Source organism: Halichoerus grypus, chromosome 1, assembly GCF_964656455.1.
Source record: "Halichoerus grypus chromosome 1, mHalGry1.hap1.1, whole genome shotgun sequence".
Lineage (NCBI taxonomy): Eukaryota > Metazoa > Chordata > Mammalia > Carnivora > Phocidae > Halichoerus > Halichoerus grypus.
The window spans coordinates 53,878,185-53,903,268 of record NC_135712.1 but is presented as its reverse complement, the minus strand read 5'-3'; the positions used below and the strand labels follow the sequence as shown (position 1 = coordinate 53,903,268).

Here is a 25,084-nt window from a genome sequence, read left to right as displayed (position 1 = left end):
TCCATCCAGACAGCAAGGAGACTTTGAAAGGAAGCTTCGGGTCATTTGTCATTTCCTCATGGAAATGACCTTTTTGTTGTTATCTCCACAGTCAAAAAGGTAAGTCTTAATATTGTTGTAAGTAAAATGGAATAAGAAAACAAGGAGGCAGTGATATATGTTATTCTTTTGTTATAAAACCAGGAGTGTGTGAGCTCCAAAGGAACCTGAAGAACCAACCAGCAACAGCTCTTGGCTGCAATAGGATTTGCAGGGTTACCCAGCAGCCCTACGGTTTCCAGGCCCACATATGAAGAGAATCATGGAGCATCCGAGTTGGAAAGGATCGTACTACACCTGTTAGGAAACCAAAGATCCAGAGAGATGAAGTGACTTGTCCAAAGTTACACAGCAAATCTGCAAATGAACAGGGAAAAAAATAGATCTTCTGGTTCTTTCCTGTGCCACTCTTCCTCTCAAGGGTTAAGGCTTCCTCTTAGACACCCAAGCCTTTCATAAGGAGAGATTACTGGACTACTGTTACACTTTCACCCAAATTCCATGAGACGTGCACACCTCTAGAGTCTTCCTACTATTCTGCAATTCTCCAGATCAAGAACCCCAACTTCCTGCCTCAGAGTTTGGCATCTGGCCAGGCAGTGCTGTCCGAAATACCAGCTCCTGGCAATAGATCTTTCTTTCCTGAGTCAGAAGGGGGGGGATGGATTATTTATTTCCTTTTGGGGCACCAGTAGGATGCACTCTTGCCTTTGTGGGAGGCTTCTAATTATAAAGGAGGAATGGGTCACCTGCTATGCCCAGACCCTCTACCTACAGAGATCTGCTAAGTTAATGAAGTAAACACTAGCTGCTCCCCTCCTTCCCCATTCTATTTTCTTGTCTTCTTTCTTTGAAAATTTTAGAATTTAGAATTGGACTGGAACTGAAAATCATCATGTTATGCTAAAGAAGCACTTCTTCTTTAGAGTCATGGAAGTGTCTGGTGTTTTTCCTAATGTATGTGGAAATGTGAGATGCAATCAATTGACCAACCACTTTGACTTATCAAGAGTACAAATATGCTTCAAGTTTGCTATTACCGAAGCAAAGCAAGGAAGGTGAAAATGGTTGAACTCCATTTCTCTATCACACCATTTTGAAATCAAGTTTCTCACAGTTATGATTAGTGGGGGTATTGAATAATTATGAATCCTAGGTGTTAGGTATAAACAGTCCTACCTGCTGAGATTCACTAATTCTTTTTATTTTTTTTTCTTTACTATATTTTTATTGTGGTGAAATTCACATAACATAAAATTAACCATTTTAAAGTATAAGTAAAGTAAAGGCACTGAGTTCAACTACCTCCTCTAGCTATATCCCAAACATTTTCATCACCCCCAAAGAAAACTGTGTTCACTGTACTCTTGAGCAAGCAAAGCAAAGAGCTTTGAAGTCTCATCTGAGGGCTACGATTAAGTCACTCAAATTTGACCCTGGGCAAATCACCAATCATTTCTGGACCTCAGTTCCATCATTTAGAAAAGAGGGAAGTTTGATTAAGATGACCAATTCCTTTTAATATCTTCAAGTGGTAAATATTTATGTGTGTATAAATCTTTTTCCCCCAGTTTTATTGAGTTATAATTGATATGCAGCACTGTGTAAGTTTAAGGTGTATAGCATAATGATTTCAAGTGGTAACTATTACTGTTTTTATGTATACAGTGTTCTTCTGAAATGCTTATTTTATTTATTTATTTATTTATTTATTTATTTATTTATTTATTTATTAGAGAGGGAGAGAACGGGAGGGGGTTGTTGAGGGGCAGAGGCAGAGGGAGAGAGAGAATCTCAAGCAGGCTCCACGCCTGGAACCCAAAGTGGGGCTCCATCTCATGACATTGAGATCATGACCTGAGCTGAAACCAAGAGTCAGACGCTCAACTAACTGAGCCACCCAGAATTTCCAGAATTATCACAGTCTCTTTCTATTACAAGGTCAGTAATATTTAATGTCAGTAATTTTCTAAAGAAGAATACACTCCAAACTATGATTTGCAGAAAAGCATCTGATGGCATTTCTCAGCAGAGATTGACATTTATGCAAGAGAAAACAGCCGTAATGATTTTTCAAATAAACAACTAGGTGAAAACAATGGCATGAGGAGATGGTTATGAATCATTCCTACAACATAGAGTTTAATCAGAGGGCTACCCATAATTTAATCAAATCACTTAAATGCTAAAAGCTGCTTTAGTATTCAGTGATAGTTCCTTTAAACAACTCTTCCCACGTTGACTAAAGGAGGTTTAATTTTAAAATTTATACTTTTCTGGATTTTTTATTATTTCTACAGTGCATATATGTGACTTTCATTAAGAGAAAAAAAAAAAAAAAGGAAAAGCATTAAAGAAAATTCATCCCGTATAAAAAAGACTACCTCAAAACCAGAGAATTGTTGCATCATGGGTGGATGCTCCTTTGATATTAATCTCCAACAAAAGTCATTTGGGGCAAGATGCCTGGAAGAACAGGGAGGGCCAGCCATGTAAACAATAGGAGGAGCTTGAGAGTTAGGAGTGCTTTAATCAGGCTGTCTTTAAATAGGAAAAACAGTTTTTTTCTTTGAAGAATAACAGTGATTTGGGATTTGTACACTAAGATATACACTGAAATGACACTTCTTTGAGTTATTTCTCTAGTAGAGGCTGGGCTTTTGCTGGCTCTGAACATGGGCATTAAACTGAGGGATGTCTATCAGGGAGGAGGCATCCAGTCTGTAACTATGGAATACAATGACTTAACTGTCCTAATTAGATGTATAGTCCATGGCCTTGACCTTGTTAGGAAACAGGAACTCTAACTGTGCACCAGCAAGCAAGAACATTGATAACCCAACTCTGTGAGAGCAGACCTTTCCCAACCAGACATGGGCCAGGGATGGCAGTTTCCTTCTGGAGGTTATAAGCAAATGAATTATTAAGGACAACTCTCTCAATAAACAAATAGAAGCTTTTTTTTTTTTTTTTTCTTTTCATGCTGCTTATCTGGCCTTGGCAAGCTGTTCATTGATGAGAAAACATGTCTTGAACAACAAGGTTTTCGGGAGGTCCCATTCTTTTCACGGCCATCTTGATGGCCTCTGACGTGCTCAAGCATAAACATGGTGCTTTCACCATCTCTGCCCGCTGTGCACACATGTCCTGTCTTTTTTTGGTAAGGAATTGAATTTGGCGTCTTGATACTAATTAAGGAAGGAAGACTGGTACTGAAAATGTTTAAAATCTTTTTTCTATTGTATTCAGACAAAAACACCTTTCGCACTCTTCAGCCATCTGACTTGCCACTCCCTTTTATGCCTTCAGTTTGGAGCTGTGGTTCCCCATGCTTTTCCTGTAGAAACCCACACAGGCACGGGCCACCCACTCTCTGGATCCAGAGTTAAGACAAGCTGCAGATCGCTTGCCTTCCTCCTCCTCTCCTGCTTCTGTCCCTCTCTGAAAGCACGCTGGAATGGTTGGGACTGAGGGTGACCTTAGCACCAGGATAATCTTAGATCCACTCCGATTTACCTGAGAAGTACCCCATGTGCAAACCATAGAACTTTCTTACTTAAAACAAATTGCCTGTGACCAACTTCACAACTGACTGGGACAGTGTGTCACAACACTGTGCTTGGGAATTAGAGCTATAATCTATTCCCATTTTCAAGATGAAGTGAGGGTCTGCAGGATGTTGCTGCAGAGGGCTCTGAGACCACAAGCACAATATCTCACGTTCAGAGTAGAAGTTTTTCCATGAGTCAGTGTTTAATCTGTCGGAGAGAAAATAAACTCTGTAAGATCTCACGCAAATTAACAGAAATACAATGTGCAGAGATACTAGAACAGTCTAGGTGATGTTGATGCATATTAATACAGAGAGAATGCATTGATCAAGACACTTACCCTTCTGATGATAGAATTTCCTCTTTTTTAAAATGGAAAGAAGGGGCGCCTGGGTGGCTCAGTAAGTTAAGTGTCGGACTCTTGGTTTCAGCTCAGGGTCATGATCTCAGGGTCGTGAGATCGAGCCCCATGTAGAGCCCTGTCAAGGGGCTCTGTGCTCAGCGCAGAGTCTGCTTGGGATCCTCTCTCCCTCTGCCTCTGCCCTTCCCAAAGCTCACATGCACACTCTCTCTAAAATACATAAATAAATAATAAATAAATAAAATCTTTAAAAAGTAAAATGGAAAGAATAATAGTACTTATTACCTCATAGGACTGTTAGTACTGGTAAAGTACTGTAAAGGCTGCCTCACAGTAAAGGTTAACGTCATTGCTATTACTATCATTATGTGGGCATGGCCATTTTTGTGTTAAACTAAGGATAAACTCCAACACTGCTAGTGTTGCTAATTCTACTAGTGCAGAATTCACCCTAACTATGACATAATAATGAAAGGGAAGTAGGTTTATGGCCATTTCTTTTCCTTTTCTCTTCTCTTTTTAAGTAGGCTCCACATCCAGTGTGGAGCCCCACACGGGGCCTGAACTCATCACCCTGAGATCAAGACCTGAGCTGAGATCAAGAGTCAGAAGCTTAACCGACTGAGCCACCCAGGCGCCCCTGTGACCTTTTCTTTTAGCCAGTCTGAATCATCACTGAGCCAGAATAGAGGTACAGATAGACAGAAAAACAGCTTTTAAAAATGGTTGATTTCTAATGGAAGTGTAAATTGGTATGAACTTTCTAAAGGGTGTTAAAAGCCTCAAAATGTGAATATCCTATGTCCCAGCAATTCCTTAACTGTGAATTTATCTCGTGGAAATAATTAGAGATGTGTGAAAAGATACATGTGCAAGACTGTTCATCAAATTTATTTATAACACCAAAAAACTGGAAGAGCCTTCGTGTCCAACAATAAGCTACTAGTTAGGTAAAATATGTACATTTATATGAAGGAATGCTGCATCGACATTAGAAAGTATGTTGTAGAAAACTATATATTGACAGGGACAAATGTTCTGGACATATAGTCCAGTGAAAATAGCAGATTACAAAACAGTATATTATAAAAATACTATTCGTATATAAATATAACAACTGGACTGAGGTGTACCAATGCAAATATTTTTAAAATATTTGCCATGTTCTCAAAACTTCTTTGAATCTTCCCATCTACCCAGAGCATGCATCTTAATTTTTGCCTATCCTTGTTTAAACCTTATTAGTCTAGTTTGCTGATTTGTTTAATCTAATCTGGTTACTAAAGTCTTAGGCCCTCTTGGTTGACTATTCTGTTAAAATTCAGTATTATTAGCTGTCACTGTTCATAGTTCCAAGCTTCCTGTCTATGAACACTGTCCATCCTACCATCGCCAACTCGGAGCATAGCAGAGAAGAAAGAGAAATCCTCTTTTTGTGCCTGCCTGAGAGTATCAGTAGTGGGTGGATGATCTGGTCCTGATCTGATGCTGCTTTATTTTTGTCGCATCTGCTGCTCTGGAGTCTCCGTGTAAACTATACATGTGGTTTCCTGAGGACACATTTGTTTCCCACTAATCTCCTCATAGAGCCCTCCTTTACCACAGAGGGGCGGCTGTGTGTCCCTTTGGCCCCCACCCAGGAGGCTCTACACCTCCTATCTGCTAATGTGTGCTCCCATCGGGCACTGGGATCTTCCTCTGTGCCTTCTGAGAGTTACGGAGAGCTGAGAAAGGTGCGCCCTCTTCCTCCTCTCTCTTCCAGGAACACTACAAAATCTCCTTGAGCCCTACTGGCAAAGATTACTCCATAGAGCCTCTGCTTTCCAAAATCGCCTGAGGAGGACATATGAAGGAGCTCCCTTGCCCCTCAGTCTCGAAGGAGGACATATGAAGCAGCTCCCTTGCCCCCTGGGGTGGTGGTTTGTGTGGTGGGGATGGGATGGGATGGTGGAAGGGCCATGGAGCAGGACAAGTTGACTTGTCATCCCTAAAGGGCTTCAGAAGACCATCCTCAGAATTCCTGCCAGGACTCCCACTATTAAAATAAATTATTAAAGTATATGTAAATAAGACAGTTGCTTCATTATAAATATAGAGTTTGATGCATCCCCTCATGTGATCATCACACCCAAGATACAGAACATTTTCATCTGTCCCAAAAGTCTCCAAGAGCCCCTTCAAAGTGAATTCTTGCTCCCCATTTGGCAACTGTTGACTTGCTTTTTATTCCTTGAGATTTGTTAGAATGTCATAGAAGTGGTATAATGTAGCACATACCTTTCTGTGTCCGGCTGAGCCTAATGTGTCTGCGATGCACCTGTGGTGTCTCTGAGGCTTGTTTCTTTTCACTGGTGAGTAGTATTCCATTACATGGCTGCATCACAACTTACTCATCCATTTACTTGATAGATATTTGGGTTATTTCCAGTTTTGAGTTATTACAAATAACACTGCTGTAAACATCCATGTACAAGTCTTTATGTGAATCTATATCCTAATTTCTCTAAGGAAAATACCTAGGAGTGAAGTGACTGGATCATATGACAGTGTACATATAATGGTAAACAACTGCCAAACTCTTTTCCAAAGTTGTTATGTAATTTTTCAATCCCACCAGAAGTGCATGAAAATTCCAATTCCTCCATTGTTGTCAACACTTATTTTTGTCAGTCTTTATAATTTTAACCTCTTTAGAGAAAGTACAGTGGTTTCCCACTGTGGTTTTAATTGGCATGTGCTGAGAAATAATGATGTTGGGGATCTTTTGTGTGCTTATTAGCCATGTGTATGTCTTCTTTGGCAAAGTATCTGTTCAAATCTATTGCTCATTTTTAAAAAATAAACATTTTATTTTGTAATAGTTTTTTTATTTACAGAAATATTGCAACGATAGTACACAGAATTCCTATATACCACACACCCAGTTTCCTCTACTGTTAACACCTTAGTTAGTATGGTGCATTTGTTACAACCAAAATTGATACGTAATTATTAGCTAAAGTTCACGCCGTATCCTGATTTCCTTTCTTTTCACCTAACGTCATCCCCACTGCACCCCCATCCCCCATCCAGGATACCACATTAAATGTAGTCACCATGTCTCCTTAGGCTCATCTAGACTGTGTCTGTTTCTCAGGCTTTCCTTGCTTTTGATGATCTTGACAGTTTGGTTGGCTATTTTAAGGAATGTCTCTCAATTGGAGTTTGGCGTCTTTCACATGGTGAGACCTGAGTTGTGGGGTTTTTTTGGGAAAAGACCACAGAAGTAAAGCGCCATTCTCATCACATCATATCAAGGGCACGTGTTATCAACATGACGGATCACTGTTTGTGTTAACCTTGATCACAGGCCAAGGTTACGTTGTCAGGCTCCTCCACTGTGCAGTTACTCTTTTTTTTCTCCTTCCCATAATGTGTTCTTCGGGAGGAAGTCACCATGCACAGCTCACACTTAAAAGATGGGGGGAAACACTTACCTCCCTGAGGTAAAACACCTGAATAAATAATTTAGAATACTTCTATATGAGAAATTTGCCTATCTGCTTATTTATTTACTTATTCAATCATTTACTTATACCAATATGGACTCATTAGTATTTATTTGAGAATTTAGATTATAACCTGATACTACATGATACATTTTGGTGCTCAAATTGCTCCAGCTTTGGCCCCTGGGAATTCTTTCAGTTAGCTCCCGTGTCCATCTGACATTTCCCCATCATTGTGTTTTTTCAAGCACTTCCTTTCCAGAGCTGTAAGATGCTATCTAGGAGAAAAGATTTGACAAGTTAATCAATTTGTATTTTCTCCTACCCAAGTGCTTGCAAGGCCCCAATCCTCCCCCCACTCCGCGGCTGCCATGTCCTTCACACATGGCCCTCCCACAGATGCCATCTTTGTTTAGAGGACATAGGGCAGCATATGTGGAGGAATGGTGTGCACAAGGAAAGAAGCTGACCGAAACCGGGAGCCCTGTGATAGCACTCACTGTAAGATTGTTGGTGTTGAGGCACCAATGTGTCCTATAAGAACTATATAAAGTGCGTGGTATGCAGAGCTCCCTAAAGCGAAGTGTGAGCAGTGGTTTACCAAGTGGAGGAATTAACACATGTAAGTCAACCCAAACAAGTGACTGCCCATTCTGTTTTTAAAAAACCTCTCGCAATGGAGGGCCTCAGCCAACTCTTCTATTGTTTTGCTAATGTCCATTGTTTCGAGTCTGGTGGCGCTGTATCATTGGCCAGAGGACTATAGCCCACAGGCCGAACCTGGCCCACTGATTGTTTTTGTCAGTACAATTTTATTGGACACAGCCACTCATTCATTTGGCCATGATTTATGGCTATTTCACGCTCAAATGGCAGACTTGAGTATATGTAGTTGCAAAGGCTAAAGAAATATTTCTCTGGCTCTTTATAGAGAAAGTTTCCTGACCACTGCTCTATTTCATGACTAGCCGAAATTGTACACAACCACAGAGGGCCATTTTCCTGAGTTATAGCCTCCGGGGAGACAGAGAATCCCCCATCAGAGTCTTCTCTACAAGTAAAGTTCATATGAGAAGTCTTAAATACCCACTTGTAAAATTAAATAAACCTGTTTATCTAATCCCTTTGATTTAACCTTCTCTCTTTTAACTGGAACCAAAATTTACAATTCTCACACATGCTTAGTTGCTAAGCAGGCTCACAAGTTAGGAATACATTTGCAAAAGCCTAAAGAGTTGATCAAATATTTTTTTTAGAAATTCAGAAGCAAGACAAACTTTCTCTTTCACCAGATGCCCTCACACATTGAGAGAAGTTAGAATGCACCTAGATGCCTCAGAGGGCTCAGATCATCTCCACTTTTCTGCTCCCCTAAATTCACAATATTGTGTTGATCTGCAGAAATGCTTTGCGTGGTCTATATGGACACCGGGTACAACAAGGGCTTCCAAAATAAAATGTAAATTGGGTTTTAATGAAGTACAGCTATCACAAAATCATGAAGTGATCAGAGAAATTTTCTGTTGTTTTTGCTTGACCTGGGAGAGTTTTATTTACTTTATTTTTTGTCTATGTACATATTTCTAAAAAAGAAAAGGAGGGAGGGAGGGAAGGAGGAAAGAAAGAAAGAGAAAGAAAGAGAAAGAAAGAAAGAAAAAGAAAGAAAGAAAAAGAAAGAAAGAAAGAAAGAAAGAAAGAAAGAAAGAAAGAAAGAAAGAAAGAAAGAAAAGAGAAAAGAAAGACTACTGAAAATGGCTACAAGCACTTTAAAGAAAGGGCTAAGCCTCCAGGTAGATACCTAACTTGAGGACAAAGTGATTACCAGAGAATTCTGTTACCAGAAGCTAGCCAAAGGTGTGAAGGTATGCTTGTCTTTGTGGACAGGTGGTGCCTTCTAGTGGAAAGTGAGTCTCGTCTGGCCTTGATTGCTGGTTCAGCCACCCATGGTTCTATGAACAGGAGCAAATTCTGTAGCCTCTCTGAGCCTAACCTATAAAATAGAGGTTGTGTCTGCCTTGCAGAGTTACTGTAAGGATATAAAATGATAGGTGTACAATGTATGGCAATTGATAAATGATGGTTTTCATGACCATTATTCTTTCCAGGACATTGTACAGCTACAGACTTCAAGAGTCAGAGTGTCGGAGAGTGAAGTGAGATGAGACAGACCACAGGCATTCTGGAATAATCACTGTGATTCTCTTCTCCAAGAAGCCTTTTAATGTTTATCGCTTGCTTGGACCTGGAGAAGGTTAGAGAGAGCCCTGCCGCCATCCCCGTCCCTCTCCCCTTCCCTTTCTGCCTCTGCACGGAAAGCCAGTGACCTCTGTGACAAATTGCACACATCTCAGAGGAAATGCAGACCTCACTGTAATGAAGGCTCAGACCACAGAGAATTCTCAGGCATGCGACACCCTGGTGGGGCCCTGCTGGAGGCAAAAAGTCCATTTTCTCTAGCCACAAAGAAACAGACAATTTAGGATGAAAGTCAGACCTTCACTTGGTTTCTCTTCTGATTTCCTTCCCAGCTGATGGACCTTTGGTTTAATCCTAAAAGTGCCCAAGGAGGTCCATGTCCTATTCATCTTCCTGTGGAAGGTCAGGAAGGAGCCTGAGGTCATGGATTCTAGGCTGTGCCAGAGACCAGTCCAGGGAATGAGGCAGCAAGGAAGATAAACCGCGGGGCTGACTCCCCGGCCAGGCTGGCATCAGGCAGGCATGAAGGAGGTGATGGGAGAGGGAAGAGTGGGCTTGGGGAGAGTACATTAGTTTCCTGGGGCTGCCGTGACCAAGACTCCTAAACCAGGTGGCTTCAAACAACAGAAATATATTGTCTCACAGTTCTGGAGGCTAGCAGTCTGAAATCAAGTTGTCAGCAGGACCACCCTCCCTCTGAAAACTGTAGAGGAGAATCCTTCCCCAAGGCTTCTAGCTTCAGGTGTTTGTGGGCAATCCTTGGCACTCCAGGGCTTGTAGACGCATCACTCTGGTCTCCGCCTCCGCGTCCCAGGGCGCTCTGCTCCAGGGTCTTCGTATCCCTCCATGCACGTCTCTGCATATTTTCTCCTCTTTGTAGAACAACCAGTCATATCAGGCAGGGCTTACCCTATTCCATTATGACCTCCTCTTAACTGGGTTACATCTGCAAAGACACAACTCCCAAATAGTCAGAAGATCTGCAACCCCAGAATCTGCCCCCTTGAGCCAGCCTGAGAGTGGCAGCCTTCAGTAAAAAAAACAAAAACAAAACAATAAGAGTTTTGCTCTTTTACCAGCCACTTTCACTATATGGTGAATAGATTCCAGATTTTTTTTGGAGTTAAGATACGGATAAAGTAAAGGAAAAAGAGAAAGCTTGAGGGACTTGATGTAGGAAGAGAGAAAAGGGGATTAGAAGAGGATGCTGGGACTCTCAGGATGGAAAGCCTTCCCTCTACTCTGTTTGGCCAACAATTGGCCCTGGACACCAAGCCTTTATATGTGGAAGCCAAGAGAAACTTCATTCCACTGTGTAATTTGAAGTCACACTGTAGTGTTGCCTCTATCCCCACACCTGCTGGCAAGTTGGGGAGGTTGGTCCTGCAGGCCAGGCCCGGACCCTCCAGTCCTCCACGACTCGCAGGGCACAAACAGGTCCCCTGAGTCAGAACACCACCCCCCGAGCTGATCCTGACTGACGCTTGCTCACTGATGTGGAAAGGTGATAGTGACTCCCCATGAGTAAGAGGGCCTGTCCTGCCCTACCGTTTACCAGGCAGGGTCAGCAGTGGAAGCTTGGGGCATCGGACTAGGGATAAGCCTTGTTTACGTACCACTCTGGAGAGGGAGTGCTACAGCTCACGTTCCCTGCACACCCTCGGCCCCAGAACTTTTATTGTAAATAACGGTTGGAGGGGGCAGCAGTGGGGGAAAGGGTGGTCAATCCAGCTCAGATACCTCACCTTTGTAATATCTGAAGACGCTCTCTCCCCTGGAACTCAATGAAAACAATCATCAAAAGGAAAACTAAGGGTTATGGAACCAGACAGTGAAATGAAATTATCCATGCTCCACTAAATGCACAACAAGCTACCAATAACATAGAACTGAATCCTTGGTGTACCTCTGATGCTTCCCAGTAGAGAGGTCCTGGCCTTCCATGTATTTGAAGGAGCCCCTCGGCCCCTCTTCTCCAGCCTCTTGTCAACATTGCTTAAGGATTTAGCTTCCTGGATGGCTACTGGCCCTTTTGTAGAGGAGAAATATATAGGGATCTATTCAAGACATGAGTCATTGGCCTTGTGCAAAGTAGAGACGGGAGGATATCCCAGGAGGAGGTAATGAAAGGACTAACTAGATTTTGCATTCCCAGGAGGAACAGCAACATTAAAGTTTTATGTAAATGGACAAAGGACATGGGACAAGGAAGGAATACCATGACCACTCACAGGAGGGGCTGGGCTGGCGTGTAGATGTCCGTGTCCCTCCGGGAAAGAGACTTCTAGGGAGGAGGGGAAGGAGTGCATAATCAGCCCTGTATTTCTATGCTTTGGGCTTAGGACACTGGGATATGGCTCTGTTTTCCACCGCTGATAAACTGATGTATGCAATATGAGTTGAACTTGAACAAGCAGAATTATAAAACTTCGGATTGGCTTTGCTTCCAAGCTGACGCATGGTGGTGGGATTTCTCCAGTTGGAGGTGTGCTAACATCATACGGCAGTGAAGCCCCAGCGCAGGACCTCAGCCTCCCTGGGTTTGAATGCTCGCCCTGCCACTGGCTAGCCACAGAATTGCAGTCAAATTTAAGGATTTCATCTGCTCCTTAGTCACAAAGGCTTTCCCTATAAAAAGGGGATAAGAATAATACCTATCTCTAAGTGTTGTCAAATGGAATTAATTAATTAAACAGAATAGTACCTGGAACTTAGCAAAGACTAAGTAAGTACCACTAATAAGAAAAAAGTAATTAGCAAAAATTGCCTTCAGGGCCTGACTTGATTCTGGCTTTAGTTTGAGGTCTCATCCTACATTTTCTCCCGATCCTTTTCTAAATGCTATACTGGTCCATATTCTCCAATGTTCCATCACAACTCCTGCCGAACGAGTCAGATCTCTATAAAAGGGATGAGTTAAATTTCAGAGAATGTGCCTGCATTTGTTCATAGCTCAGAATTTTCCAGTTTGGTTTGTGTTTTTTCAGCTGTGTTCCCCCGTACCCAGCTATCTCTGTCTCTTTGTGCTACTGCATAGGTTTGGACAAATGTTATGTGTTCAGGAGGGGGGTCTTTTCTCAAGTTCTTCAAGATGTCTGCTTATAGCCTCCTGGAAATACCTTTTCCCACTTTCCCTGCTTTGGTGGAATGGGCTTGTGGACTCTCCTAGCTTTTGGTGGGAGAGAAAAACTTCCAGGATGAATTCAACTGAAAAGCCCCCCACTACTTAGAGATCACTTCCTCTCTGTGTACTTCTGGTCTTGTACTATCCTTTTCCTCTCTTTTCCCACTCTACCCCTCTGCTCTATCCACCTCTCAGCTCTTTCAATGTAATAAAAATGTCCACAGACAGCAGTGCCAAAGTGTTACTGTTTAAAGAGTTGGTGTCCCCTTGTCTGTGCTTTAAATGCAGTGTGATTTGATGGGTGCATGAGGCTATGTCAAACGTCACTTCTTTTAGCTTCTCCCAAAGTCTGAATTTCCATGATTAAAACCCTTCTGCTGGTTTAAGGCATCTTCTCCCCAAGATGCCTGTAAAAATGCAAATGCATTCCTGGGAAAGGTAACTCACTGGCAACATCCCCATGGTTTGTCAGATTCCCACTCGATATAGTGTGGCAGCAGGATCCCAAGGGCACCAAATTAATCTGTGAAGGAAGGAGAGGTATGATGCCGTAAGAAGAAAAATCCTCCCACCAATCTCCATCCAGCCAAGGGAGTGGGCTGCAGAGGGGCTGGCCACAGATAGTCCTACAGGTCTGGGACTGTGGCAGTATTCTGCCATCAGATGGGGAAATGGGCCAGACAACCCCAAAGGGCAAATTGGAAAACACCAAAAATATACTCCATTTTTTGGCAGAAACCTCCATGAGGTTTAGTTTTCGTTGTAATTTCTAAAAGGCATGCTTTATGGTTTAGGAACTTTCTAATTTTTTTTACAACTTGGAAGAACATGTTTTCATTAAGTAACACTATGCCAAAGATGACATTACTCAGGTTGTTAAAGTTGATGTGCAGACATTTCCTTGAAATGGATATACTTCATTCCTTTCCTTTACTTGCTTGTACAAGCCCTGAGCTGGGCACAGCCCCGGGACTCCAACGCTTCCTTTCTTACTGGGGTTTGTAATTTGTTTCTTTTTCTGGTTCTTTCCTCTTCATTGATACTCTCACCGGCCCTTCTGCATAGAGCATGGTTGGTTCTCTGTACCCTTCCTAAGAAAACCATTTAACCCCAAATTGTATTATTGAACATTGTGACTTCTACTTTGATTAGAATGAAGCCGATGACAAAGGAGCAAGTTTATGGGGCTGATGTGAAATTCACCTGGGACACAGAATAATTAAGCAAATATAACACAATCCCTTTTGAAATCCTCTTTAAGATTTTGCAGATCTCTGCTTTTGGGTAATTTGAGAGGTCCTTTCCCTCTTTTTCTTTTCTTTTCTTTTCTTTTCTTTTTTTTCTTAAAAAGAAGGCAGCAGGGGCAGAGTGGGAAAACCCCACTTTGGACCTGACAGACACAAATTCAAACCAGCTCTGCCTTTTGCTTGGAGTTAGCTGGACAAGTTTTATCAACTCTCTCAGCTGCACCCAGTCAGCATGGGTAGAAATTGCTATGTTTCAGAGTTGTAGGGATTAGAAGTAATTATGAAATTCTAAGGCTGTTTTGAGGAATAAATAAATTAACATATGTCAAATAATTAGCAAAGTGCCTAGAAAAAGCAAAAGCTTTATAAATGCCATGTATTCTTACTAGTATTATTAATAAAAATTGTAAGATATAATTTGATGCCAAAAATCTAAGCCAAACAATGGAATATTATTCAGTGCTAAAAAGAAGTAAGTTTTTGGTGAAAAGACGTGAAGAAAGAAACTTGAATGAAAGTCACTAATTGAAAGAAGCCAATAGGAAAAGGCTATATTCTGTATGATGCTAACTCCATGGCATGCTGGGAAAGGCAAAACTGTGGAAGCAGTGAAGAGACCAGGGGTTGCTAGAGGTTGAGGGTGGTGGGGGCAGGGAGTGGCGTGGGCAGAAGGATGAATGGGAAAAGCACAAAGGATTTTTAGGGCAGTGAAAATACTCTGAATGATCCTGCAATGACCATGTTTGGAGAGGGAAGATCTTACTCTATCCTTTAAGATTCTTTTAGCTGGCTTAAGAATTAAATTGACATGAGACAGATTAATAGGAGAAAATAAAATTTAATTCTGTACCTACCGGGGCTCCTAAGAGTATTGAGGCCCACAGTTTGTCAGGCAATTGAGGCTTATATGCCATTCAGGGCTAAGGAGAAGGGCGTGGGGTCTGGGACTTCAAGGGAAAGGAAGATAATTCTCAGAAAGATGGAAGAGTAAATGTTTGATAAACACATGTTGGCTGGGCCAGACAGAGAAGGTGGGACCCAGAGAGGAATTCCACTGCTAGTTACTGTTACACCATAGGTATCTCTGGCTATAACTCCCTTCCTGAGCAGCTCCTCTGTCTAAGTTCTTTTAGGCAGTTAAGGGAAAGTCAAAGGTTCTTCCTGAGCCTTCTCTTTCTTAAAAATAGCCTAAAATCATCCACATGCCAAAGAGAAATATTTTGGCGTAGCCGATTTTGCTCCTGTTAAAAAACAAAATCCAACTGAGTAAATTTGAAGATCTAATTGGCTTTACTAAGCCATGCATGAATCAGACAGCATCCCATCTAACAAGTACAGAAATGCTTCAAAGGGCTATAGAAAAAGAAAAGTTTTTACAGGCAGAACAAGGAAGTCAAAAACAGAAAAAAAAAAAAGGATTAATTCAGGGAAGGTCACCTTTCTCTGGGGACAAAAGGGTCTTATGAGGTGCATTACCTCATCTTTCTCTGAGGGATTGAGAGGACCCATGTGACCGATGTTGGGGAGGAAGAATTTCCTGTCCCTTCAAGAGCCTTCTAATCAGACTAAGAATCAAAATGACACAAGATAGATTCACAGGGTAAAATCCAAAATTTAATTTTGTACATTACGAGGAATGCACATAGACATGGAAATTCCAAAGAGTCAGGCTGTTTGGTAAAAACATGTTGGCTGAGCCACTCAGAAACAATGGGACACAGAGGACTTTGATGGAACAGACCATGCGAGGTTCCTCCCCATCTACCACCCCTAGTTCATATCATAATGTCGGTATCTATGGTGATAGCTCTCTTCCTGGAGCAGCTCCTCTATCTAAATTCTTTTACACAGTTGTGAGGGGAGGTAAAGAGCTTTTCCTGAATCTGCTGGGTTTTCATTGCTTTTTACCTCAAAACAAATCTTCATGCCAAAGTGGCCCATATTGGAGCAACCTGCCCTTGACCCCTACACAGATTACCTTATTGGTGTTGGCCAGAAAATTCCTCACTGATTAGTTAAGACTACATTTCTGGGAGAGGTTAGAACTGTAATTAGGTTAGATATTAAGCTCTGGTTTGGTCACTTCACCTAAGTGACGCCATCTTGGGGCTGGGCTTTTCTTTTTAACATTTCCCTACAATTGATGCTTCTGAACAAGCTCACAAAATATACAATACCAAGAGTGAACCCTAAGACAAACTATGGACTCTGGGTGATGATGATGTATAGTGTTAATGCATTAGCAGGCTCATTAATTGTAACGAATGTACCTCTCAGATGGGGGGTGTCAATCATGGGGAGGCTGTGTACGTGTGGGGGCAAGAGGAATATCAGAGGTCTCTATACCTCCCTCTCAATCTTGCTGTGAACCTAAAATTGCTCTAAAAAAAATTAGTCTTAAAAAAGAATTAAGTCAGAAAAGAAACAGAAAAACAATTGAGCAGGGAGAAGTCAAGTTGTATCCTTTCCCACTTTGAGTGAAGGTCTTGACCTTCATAACTCTGGACAGTCAGCAGTGGAAGAAAGACGGGGGCTGCCCGAGGCAGGGAAGACACACCTCGGAGGAAAATGACAGGTAGCAAGGAGAAAGCACAGGCTTCCAGGCAGCTGCAGTGTAACAGCATTGGGCAATAGCTTGAAAGTGGGAGACGCTATTATCATAAAAGCATACAAACAGGAAGTGGTGAAGTATTCATTGTTTTAAAGTCACTTAGTCAATAACATGTGCCTTCTTGTCTGATTATGAAAGTAATACATGTTCATGTTGAAAAATTAGAATTTACAGGAAAACACAAAGACTAAAATGAAAATCTGTAACAGAGAGAGGGCCATTCATCATTTAGCGTAAGTCCTTGAATTTTAAGGACATATACATATTTTTTTTAACTTTTTTTCTTCTACAAATTTGAGCTTACTTTACTTTTAAAAGTAGCAAGCCTAACTTTTCACTTAGCTATATAATGTGAACATTGTCCCATGTCATTAAATATTCTTCTAGTGTATCTTTTCTTTAAAGTATTATTAAAAATCTCAAACATAGATAAAAATATACAGAGAGTAGAATAATGAATATCCAGGTACCCATCATCCAGATTCAACACCTAACAACTCATCACCAGTTTTCTCTCATCTACTTCTCCCACCCCACCCTTGGACTCTTCTGAAGCAAATTCCAGATACTTTGGAATTTTATCTATAAGTATTTCTGAATGTATGTATCCCTAGAAGGCATGGGATTTTTTAGAAATATAATTACAATAACATTATCACATCTAAAAAATTAGTAATAATTCCTTAATAATCATCAAATTGCATTCAGTGTTTACTTTTTCCTGATTGTCATATTATATTTTAACTGTTTGAATAAGGTTTGGGGTATGTGAGAGATTAAGCACAAACCCTGAGTTTAATTTGAAGCATTGATGTGAATTCACAATATATTTTTATCTAAAACCATTGAGATATCTAAATTTCTAAAAACTCTGTACACTGAAAAGGCCCAGAAACAATGACTGACCCAGAAGCAAAGAACACTTCTAATGCCAAGATTATAGTCTCTGAATACCACTTTCCACTAAAAGAAACTAGAGTTTCTTGGAGAAATGTCAGATTTCAGGCCCAGGGCAAAAAATAAATAAGATGAGCCTGAAACTTCATACATGAGAAAGCAAAGAAAGTGTGCAAAAACACTGGGGCCATGCCTGAAGGGCTCCCAGTAACCGGGACAGGCTCCCATCAACAACGTGATCATTTAACAAGGATAACATTCATAAGGATAACTTCACTACATTGAAATGCATCAAATATGTGTAAATCCATGAGTTCAAAGTGATGCCTCTCCAACTGCAGAGTATTCATAGGTTACTTTGAAAGATACTAGGAAACAAGCTTTATTTGGGTAATAAGCAATTTAAAAGAAAGTATCAAGTATTCATCTGGTCTTTCCCTCACAAATTATATCCTAAGATAAATAGTTAATGAGGGGAAAGTTTCTCATAAAGAAGCTCATAAAAGTAGAAAAATGGTAGAATTAGAATAGCACCATTTTGTAGCCCTAATCATTTAATGACTCTAACATCATCAAAGAACGAAGGAAACCAAACCAAACAAACTATATATAACATTTATTTGTATGTAATTGTTCATTTCTTCTCCAAGCTTGCTGTGATTTCCTGGCATGCCACACTGACTTTGAACTTGGCCATGAGACTGCCTTTGATTAATGGAATGTGAGCAAACCTGACATATACTATCTCCAAACAGAAGCAGACCCATCTGCATGGTTTGGCTCCACCCTTCTCGAGCTTCTGTCCTTAATCATGGAAACAGTGAGCATCAGGTAGCAGCTGCTTCCTCACCCTGGATGCCAGAGTGAGAAGACATGACAGGAAAACCTGGACTCGCCCACAGCCTGGAGGAGAGAAGAGCTGATCTGCAAACCCAGGGAGCAAGAAATAGTATTAATATTAATATTGATAGCATTAGTCATAGTAAGCCACTGAGATTTGGGAAGTTTGCTAGAGAAGTAGTTTTGCCAAAAATATCAAACCTGACTCGGAGCAAGTTTCCATACTCAGCAATGACAGGAAATACAGGGGACACAGCAACATGTTAAATGACATCATGGGGTTCACTCAACTACATCCTAACTGTGAGAAACCCTATGTGACGAAAACCCTATGAGATTTTTTTTACCAAAAAAAAAAAAAAAAAAAAAAATTTGCAGACAGTAAAAAAAGAGATGGAAGAGGAAATTACAGATAAAAGGGACTTAAAAGACATTCAGCCAATTGCACTGTATATTTTAATTTAATCAACAGCATTTGATGGACACCCCTAGATCCAAGAGTGGCCAAGGGGTGACTACTTGCAGGTGGAGGATGGAGGGTTATGGACAGAATTTGATAATAGGTTGGGTGTCCACACCCACGCCTCCCCCACCCCTTGTGGTGGCACGGAGTTGAGAGTGTGCAGAGAAGGAGGGTGTACACTTATTCCAGTCCTACCGTGTTGGGGGTTTGCCAGATTGATCTAAAGAGTTTTCAAGATGGTCTTCTACAGGCAGTGGGAATCAGGGGAGAGCTTCTGAGCATGCGCGGGCCATGATGCTATTTAGGAAGATAACTTCCGCAACCCTGAGGAAGATGGATTGATGTGGGTGGGAAGAGAGGCAAGCCGCTCAGCTCAGAGGCCCTCGCAGTAACGTGAACCGTTGTCGGTGATGAGGCCGCTGGGCTGGAGATGGAAACAGAAACACGGGGAAATCTAAACACCATTAAGTTGTACGGTGACAGAATCTTCACTTGCAAAAAAGTGCAGTTATCACTCCCACATTTCTGGGTCATGAAATGATGATGGCAGCTACAGTTAAGAATCAGCTTAGAAAGGTTGGACTCTGAGAAACAAACAGGGTTCTAGAGGGGAGGGGGTGGGGGGATGGGTTAGCCTGGTGATGGGTATTAAAGAGGGCACGTACTGCATGGAGCACTGGGTGTTATACGCAAACAATGAATCATGGAACACTACATCAAAAACTAATGATGTAATGTATGGTGACTAACATAACAATGAAGTAAAATTAAAAAAAAAAAAGAAAAGCACACAGTGAATTACCATACACTGTTATGTCCTCTATCTAGATAATTAAGGTGAAATTCGTATATTTTCTTGAAATATTTTTTACAAAATTGTTGGAAATTAAGACTTATTTCTCAAAAAAAAAAAAAAAAAAAGGTTGGATTTCATACCTACATCTGGCTTTACAGGAGGAAAGTCGGCGCAGGAGTGGAAGAGAGGGTGGCGCCCTGACAGAGCGCTTTCACAGCTGGACGTGCAGCCTGGTGAGGGACAGCTAACCGTGAAATGACGGTGACTGAGACGAAGAACTTTGCAGCAAAGGAGATGGAGGCAGACGGGGGTGCGGCAAAATTAAGGAAGGAAGCAGGGTAGTTATTCGTAGCTGTTCTTCTGTTATAACTCCAAAATATGTGTGCTTAAAGACTGAATAGAAAGTAATTGATTTGAAATAGAAAAGCATTAAAGCTTGGAAATATGGAAACACGAGAAATGACCCTGAATTAGATGTGTTTAAAATGGTTTTTAGGGCTTTCTTTGGTCCATATAAGTCACCTTAACGAAACATTTTAATAAAACATTGTGAAAAAAGTAGCCATTGGACTTTTTGGAAGAAAATAGTCCTACGGATTCAAGGCAGACTGTATGACTGAAAATTAGGAAAATTGTTACAGAACTCCAAAAGGCAACTCTTACCTCAGTGTGGGAGCTGAATTCTGTCCAACAGAGGGTATTTAGGAGCTCCCTACCTGTCCCAACTCAGCTTTCCTAGATCACCCTGAGGTGATCAAAGGCAATTCTCGAGGGAAGTGGACAACCAGCAGTGGTCGTCAGCCCACACTGCAGATCTGGGGGACAGATGCGCCAGCCCTGAGGGCAGATCTGAGTTGGGCATTGAAGGATCCTCTGTACCACCTAATCTCCTTCCAGCTAGAGACACAGCACACAACAGCAAATGAGGTGCTTCCAGCAAAACCAAACTGGAAAACGGTGAAGCAGCTAGGACAGAGAAAAGAAGCCCTGGGATGGAGGTAGCATACCTGGACAAAGATTTCTCTCCCACCGAAGTCATGAGATCTGGAGCAAGTGACTCAGCTCCTCCCCCCCCCTTTTTAAAGATTTTATTTATTTATTTGACAGAGAGAAAGCACGAGCAAGGGGAGTGGCAGGCAAGGGAGAGGGAGAAGCAGGCTCCCCACTGACCAAGGAGCCCGACGCCGGGCTCGATCCCAGGGCTCTGGGATCATGACCTGAGCCGAAGGCAGACGCCTAACCGACTGAGCCACCCAGGCGCCCCATGACTCAGCCCCTTTAAGCTTGTTTCTCAATTCATAAGATTGGAAAAATAAAAATGCCTGTTTTGAGTCCCATTAGAAAATAAATATAATATACATAGAAGATATATCTAAATATGATATACTGGTGAATCATATATTCATTTTTTATATTAATAGAAAGAGGTCTGGGATGCTGTCCACCAAGGTTAACTGTAAGTTATCCACAAGGGAGGGGTATTGTGGTAGTTACAGAGAGGAGTACGCAGCATGGCAAAGAGCAGAGACTTTGGAGCCAGGTTGTTTTTGGACACAGGGAAAGTTGCTTAGCATCTCTGTGCCTCAGTTTCCTGTAGATTGGGATAAGTAAAAACTGACCTGAGAAGCTTGCTTTGAGCATTAGAAGAGCTAACGTATGAAATCATTTATAACAGTGCCTAGCCCATGGTAAAGACAATGTAAGTATTAGATGTTTATATTGTTTTAGCTTGCTTGTTCCTGCTTTATAATTTTTCTACAATGATTACATTTTGATTTTACAATGAGAAAAATGTATAAAACCTAAAAAAAAAAAGGTTCTTTGGAACATCGGAACTGTTAATAACTGGCAGGCATTTTAATTAATTTCCATTCTAGGTGGAAATAGAATAATGAAAAGTGTTAAAGCAACACATCAAACAGAGAACGAGAGCCATAAGCTTCCCACTGCTCCGCTCCCAAAAGGAGGGTCTTAGGCCTGAGGTTTGTGTATTCGCGTGCCTTCCACGCCACTAGCTTTCTCCAGCCAGCGCGGCGGCGGGCACCCGAGGTCTCGCGTCGGCTTTGTTCACAGCCAACTCGGGGTAGATGCCACGTGAATATTTCAGCCATCAGTGGTGGGGGTAACCTTGCTTTGTTATCCAAGCTGGGCAGGGCTTCTTTTTTTTTTTTTTTTTTAAGAGTGGAACGAGGTAACAGCTGCTACCGCATTCACCGTGGACAAATGAATACCAAATCGGTGAATCAGCCGCAGCTCCGGACAGAGGCTGAGCCCCGTGAACAACGAAGCCCCCCTGAGACCAGACACCTCCGTTCCAGCTTCCGCAGGCATGGCCACGGGCAAGCTCAGCGCCCTCCCCACATCCTGGGTGGCTCCGGCATCAGGGAGGGGATCAGGATTACCGATGGCTCCTTCAGCGAGAATCTTCAGGGGACTGAAAAAGGCCAGTACTGAAGAAATGTATTATCTGAATTGTTCAGTTCCCCGGGAAGTTTCCTCTTGCTGCTTGGGAAGAATGAGGAAATGGCAGTGCACCAACACACACACACACACACACACACACACACGTGTTGTAGGTCAAATTATCATCAAGGAGCCAGTAGGACACCTCTTAAAATGGGCTGCTGCAATCACGCTTTCAATCCAGTCCCTACACTTTGCAGGTAATTGCAAGCCAGGGGCAAGCCACAAATACCATTAAACACAGGCATTATCGTTCCTGACGCCCACAAGCGCCATTATAATAATGAACTACCAATACACTCAGATTCCTTGATCACACGGACTATACATTTCATAAGAACTTTTAAAGTTCACTAACGGAGGAATTCTCCACGCTCTAAGATTTCTTTGGAGACTAGAGGAGTTCAGAGGGATAAAGTTAATTGAGGTAAAACAAAAAATGGTAATGGATTTATTCTAAATTTAGGGAGCAGGAAGGTTTTTCCTTTTTGGTTGGGCTCTTTTCCTCCTTCTTTCTGTTTCTTTGCAGTGAGTCTATTAGCCTGACTCCCTTAGACCTCATTGGCAAATGGAAATAAATAAATTGTAGACACCCACCCAAGAATTTTGAGGTAATTTATAGCTGGAATGTGTACATATTGATCAAAATGAGTATCCTGCCCTTGTTGATGAGGCCCCTGGCAGATGGACCTTGGAAAACTGAGCAAAAACATAGCATAAACTGTAGAATAACTGAACATTTAAGTACATATCACAAATAAAACAATACAGTTTCTATCAGAGGAGATTATTCCTCATAGAGCCACCAAATTGCTCTAAGGTATTAGGCATGAAAATGTGAGATGATAGGGAACTTGCTTTATTTCCATATTTTAACAAACTTCAACAAGACTTTATTTGAGAGATCATTTAAAATAACATAGCCTGAGTTGGAGTGGGGACCCATTAAGGCGAATGTTTTGCTAAGAAATACAGATTTTGAGACAGAAATCAAGGTATAGGGACAAACGATGCTTCTCTGAGTAAAGCATAAGTGGCAGAGTTTCCAGGAAAAAGTGCTACTTAACATATTTTATAAATGCTCAGGAAGAGGGAGTGCAGAAGAGAGAATTCCTTCAAGGATATAAAGACAAAGGATTTTAGGTAGTTTAATAGTACACTAAAGCAAACAACTTGCTCTGTAGGGGACATAATGTGACATTTGATCTTCTGGATGGGTAACTCAAGAGGAAAGACATTTAAGAAAAAAAGAGAACAAAAATTACTTAGAAAATTATAGACTCTCACATGATCTGTCCAAATAATATTCAGCATCTTTTATGTGCAGAGTACATGCATGCATGTTCTGGAAAGCGAGGAAGTTGCATTATAAAGTACCCCAAGGACGTGGGTCCATTTTGTTGCTAAAGTCAAAAAGGAAAATAAGCTCTACTTGTCACTAGAATGAGAATTAGAAACAAAATGGAAAATATTCTTCAGCCTTGGCACAAAATCATGTTGTGTATACATCTGACAAACAGCGTCAATTTTGGACACACGGAAATGTAGAGAAGCACCTGAGGAGGGAGAGTCTAGTGGGAGGAAGAGAGCATCTTCAGCCGTGTGGATACACCTGCACCTTGAACATTCAGCTTGGAGAGACGGACACTCGTTCAAAGAAATCCCGAGGCATATTAAAGAGTTCCCGTGGACCTAATCTCTAGCCTTCCTTTCTTGTCAAACTTCTTAAATAATGTATATATTTCACATTTCCAATTTTGATTTTTTCCCCCTCTATTTCATTCTTCAATCATTTCATCAAGTATCAGCACTCATTGCTCCAGAGAAATGACTCTTTCAACAGGAATCACCAATTTCCTAATTCCAAATCCAATAGAAAATTTTTTCTTCTCATTTACTTGATCTTTTCTCCCTTGGCCATTCCCTTCTTGAACTTCTCTCCTCCCACAGCTCCCAGGATGCCCCCCTTCCTGGCTTGCTTTCTTTCTCCCTGATTATTTCTTGTTCCACTAACTCCTCTCCTCTATTTTCCCCTTCAATTAAGTTATCCTTGCCTCCAGGATATCCTCAAGCTGCATGGCTGCCCATGATCTGAACCATGCCAAGACTTCAATGACAACCGTCTCTACTCATTTCCAAAATTCTTCGCTCTCCGCACCATCTCTACTCTGAGCTCTAGATCCATATTTTCAGTCCCCACTAAGACATCCCAGTTGTCTGTCCCTTACAAAGAAAGACAACATGCCTAAAGTCAAACTCAAGGTTCTCCCTGCACCCCTAACCTACTCTTCCTCGATCTCTGTCCCAATGAATGGAACCACTACCAGAACCCTTACTGGCACACACTGGAACTTGGATGAATTGCAAAAAGGCACCCTTCCCTAGACTGGTTCAGACCTACACTAGATTGGGCCATGGTACTCAGGGAAGACTTCAACTCTCACTCCCCTTCTGCGGGATGTCTTTGTGGAGTGTGCACACTGCCCCCCAGTATGCAGTCGGTAGTCCCCCCACCTCCTGATCACTCAGAGTTGTAGTCTCAGAGTCATCATCTCTGTAAGTGCTCACGCATTGGAGTTCTGTTCATTTTATATCAGAAATATCTGTACTATATGGAAAAAAAAAAAGTTTTTGCCTAATAGACCAGTGTCTCCATTCATACAGTATATATTAACAAGGTTTAATTTCTTTCTCCTTTGTTGAAATAAATAAGCATCAATAGAAGTTCTAATATTTTTGTCTTAATCTGCCTTAATGCTGTAACAAAGTACCAGAGGCTGGATGGCTTAAATAACAAATATTAATTTCTTATAGCTCTGGATCTGAGATCAGGGTATCAGTATGTTCAGGTTCTTGGGGAGGCCCCTCTTCAAGGTTGCTAACCGCTGATTTCCCATTGTATCCTCACATGACAGACAGAGAGCAGAAGGAAGCTCTCTCATTACTCTTATAGAGGCACTAATCCCATTCATGAGGGCTTTACCCTCATGACCTCATCTCATCCTTCT

General features: G+C 41.6%; 1 long non-coding RNA gene across 1 annotated transcript in view; it reads left to right on the top strand.

Moving 5' to 3' along the window:
* The window catches only part of LOC144380855 (uncharacterized), a 27,922-nt gene extending 2,838 nt beyond the window's left edge, over positions 1 to 25,084 (top strand). Inside the window, exons 2-3 of the long non-coding RNA XR_013445083.1 lie at positions 19,772 to 19,951; positions 21,794 to 25,084. This is a non-coding gene — a long non-coding RNA (uncharacterized LOC144380855). The remainder of the gene's footprint in view (positions 1 to 19,771; positions 19,952 to 21,793) is intronic.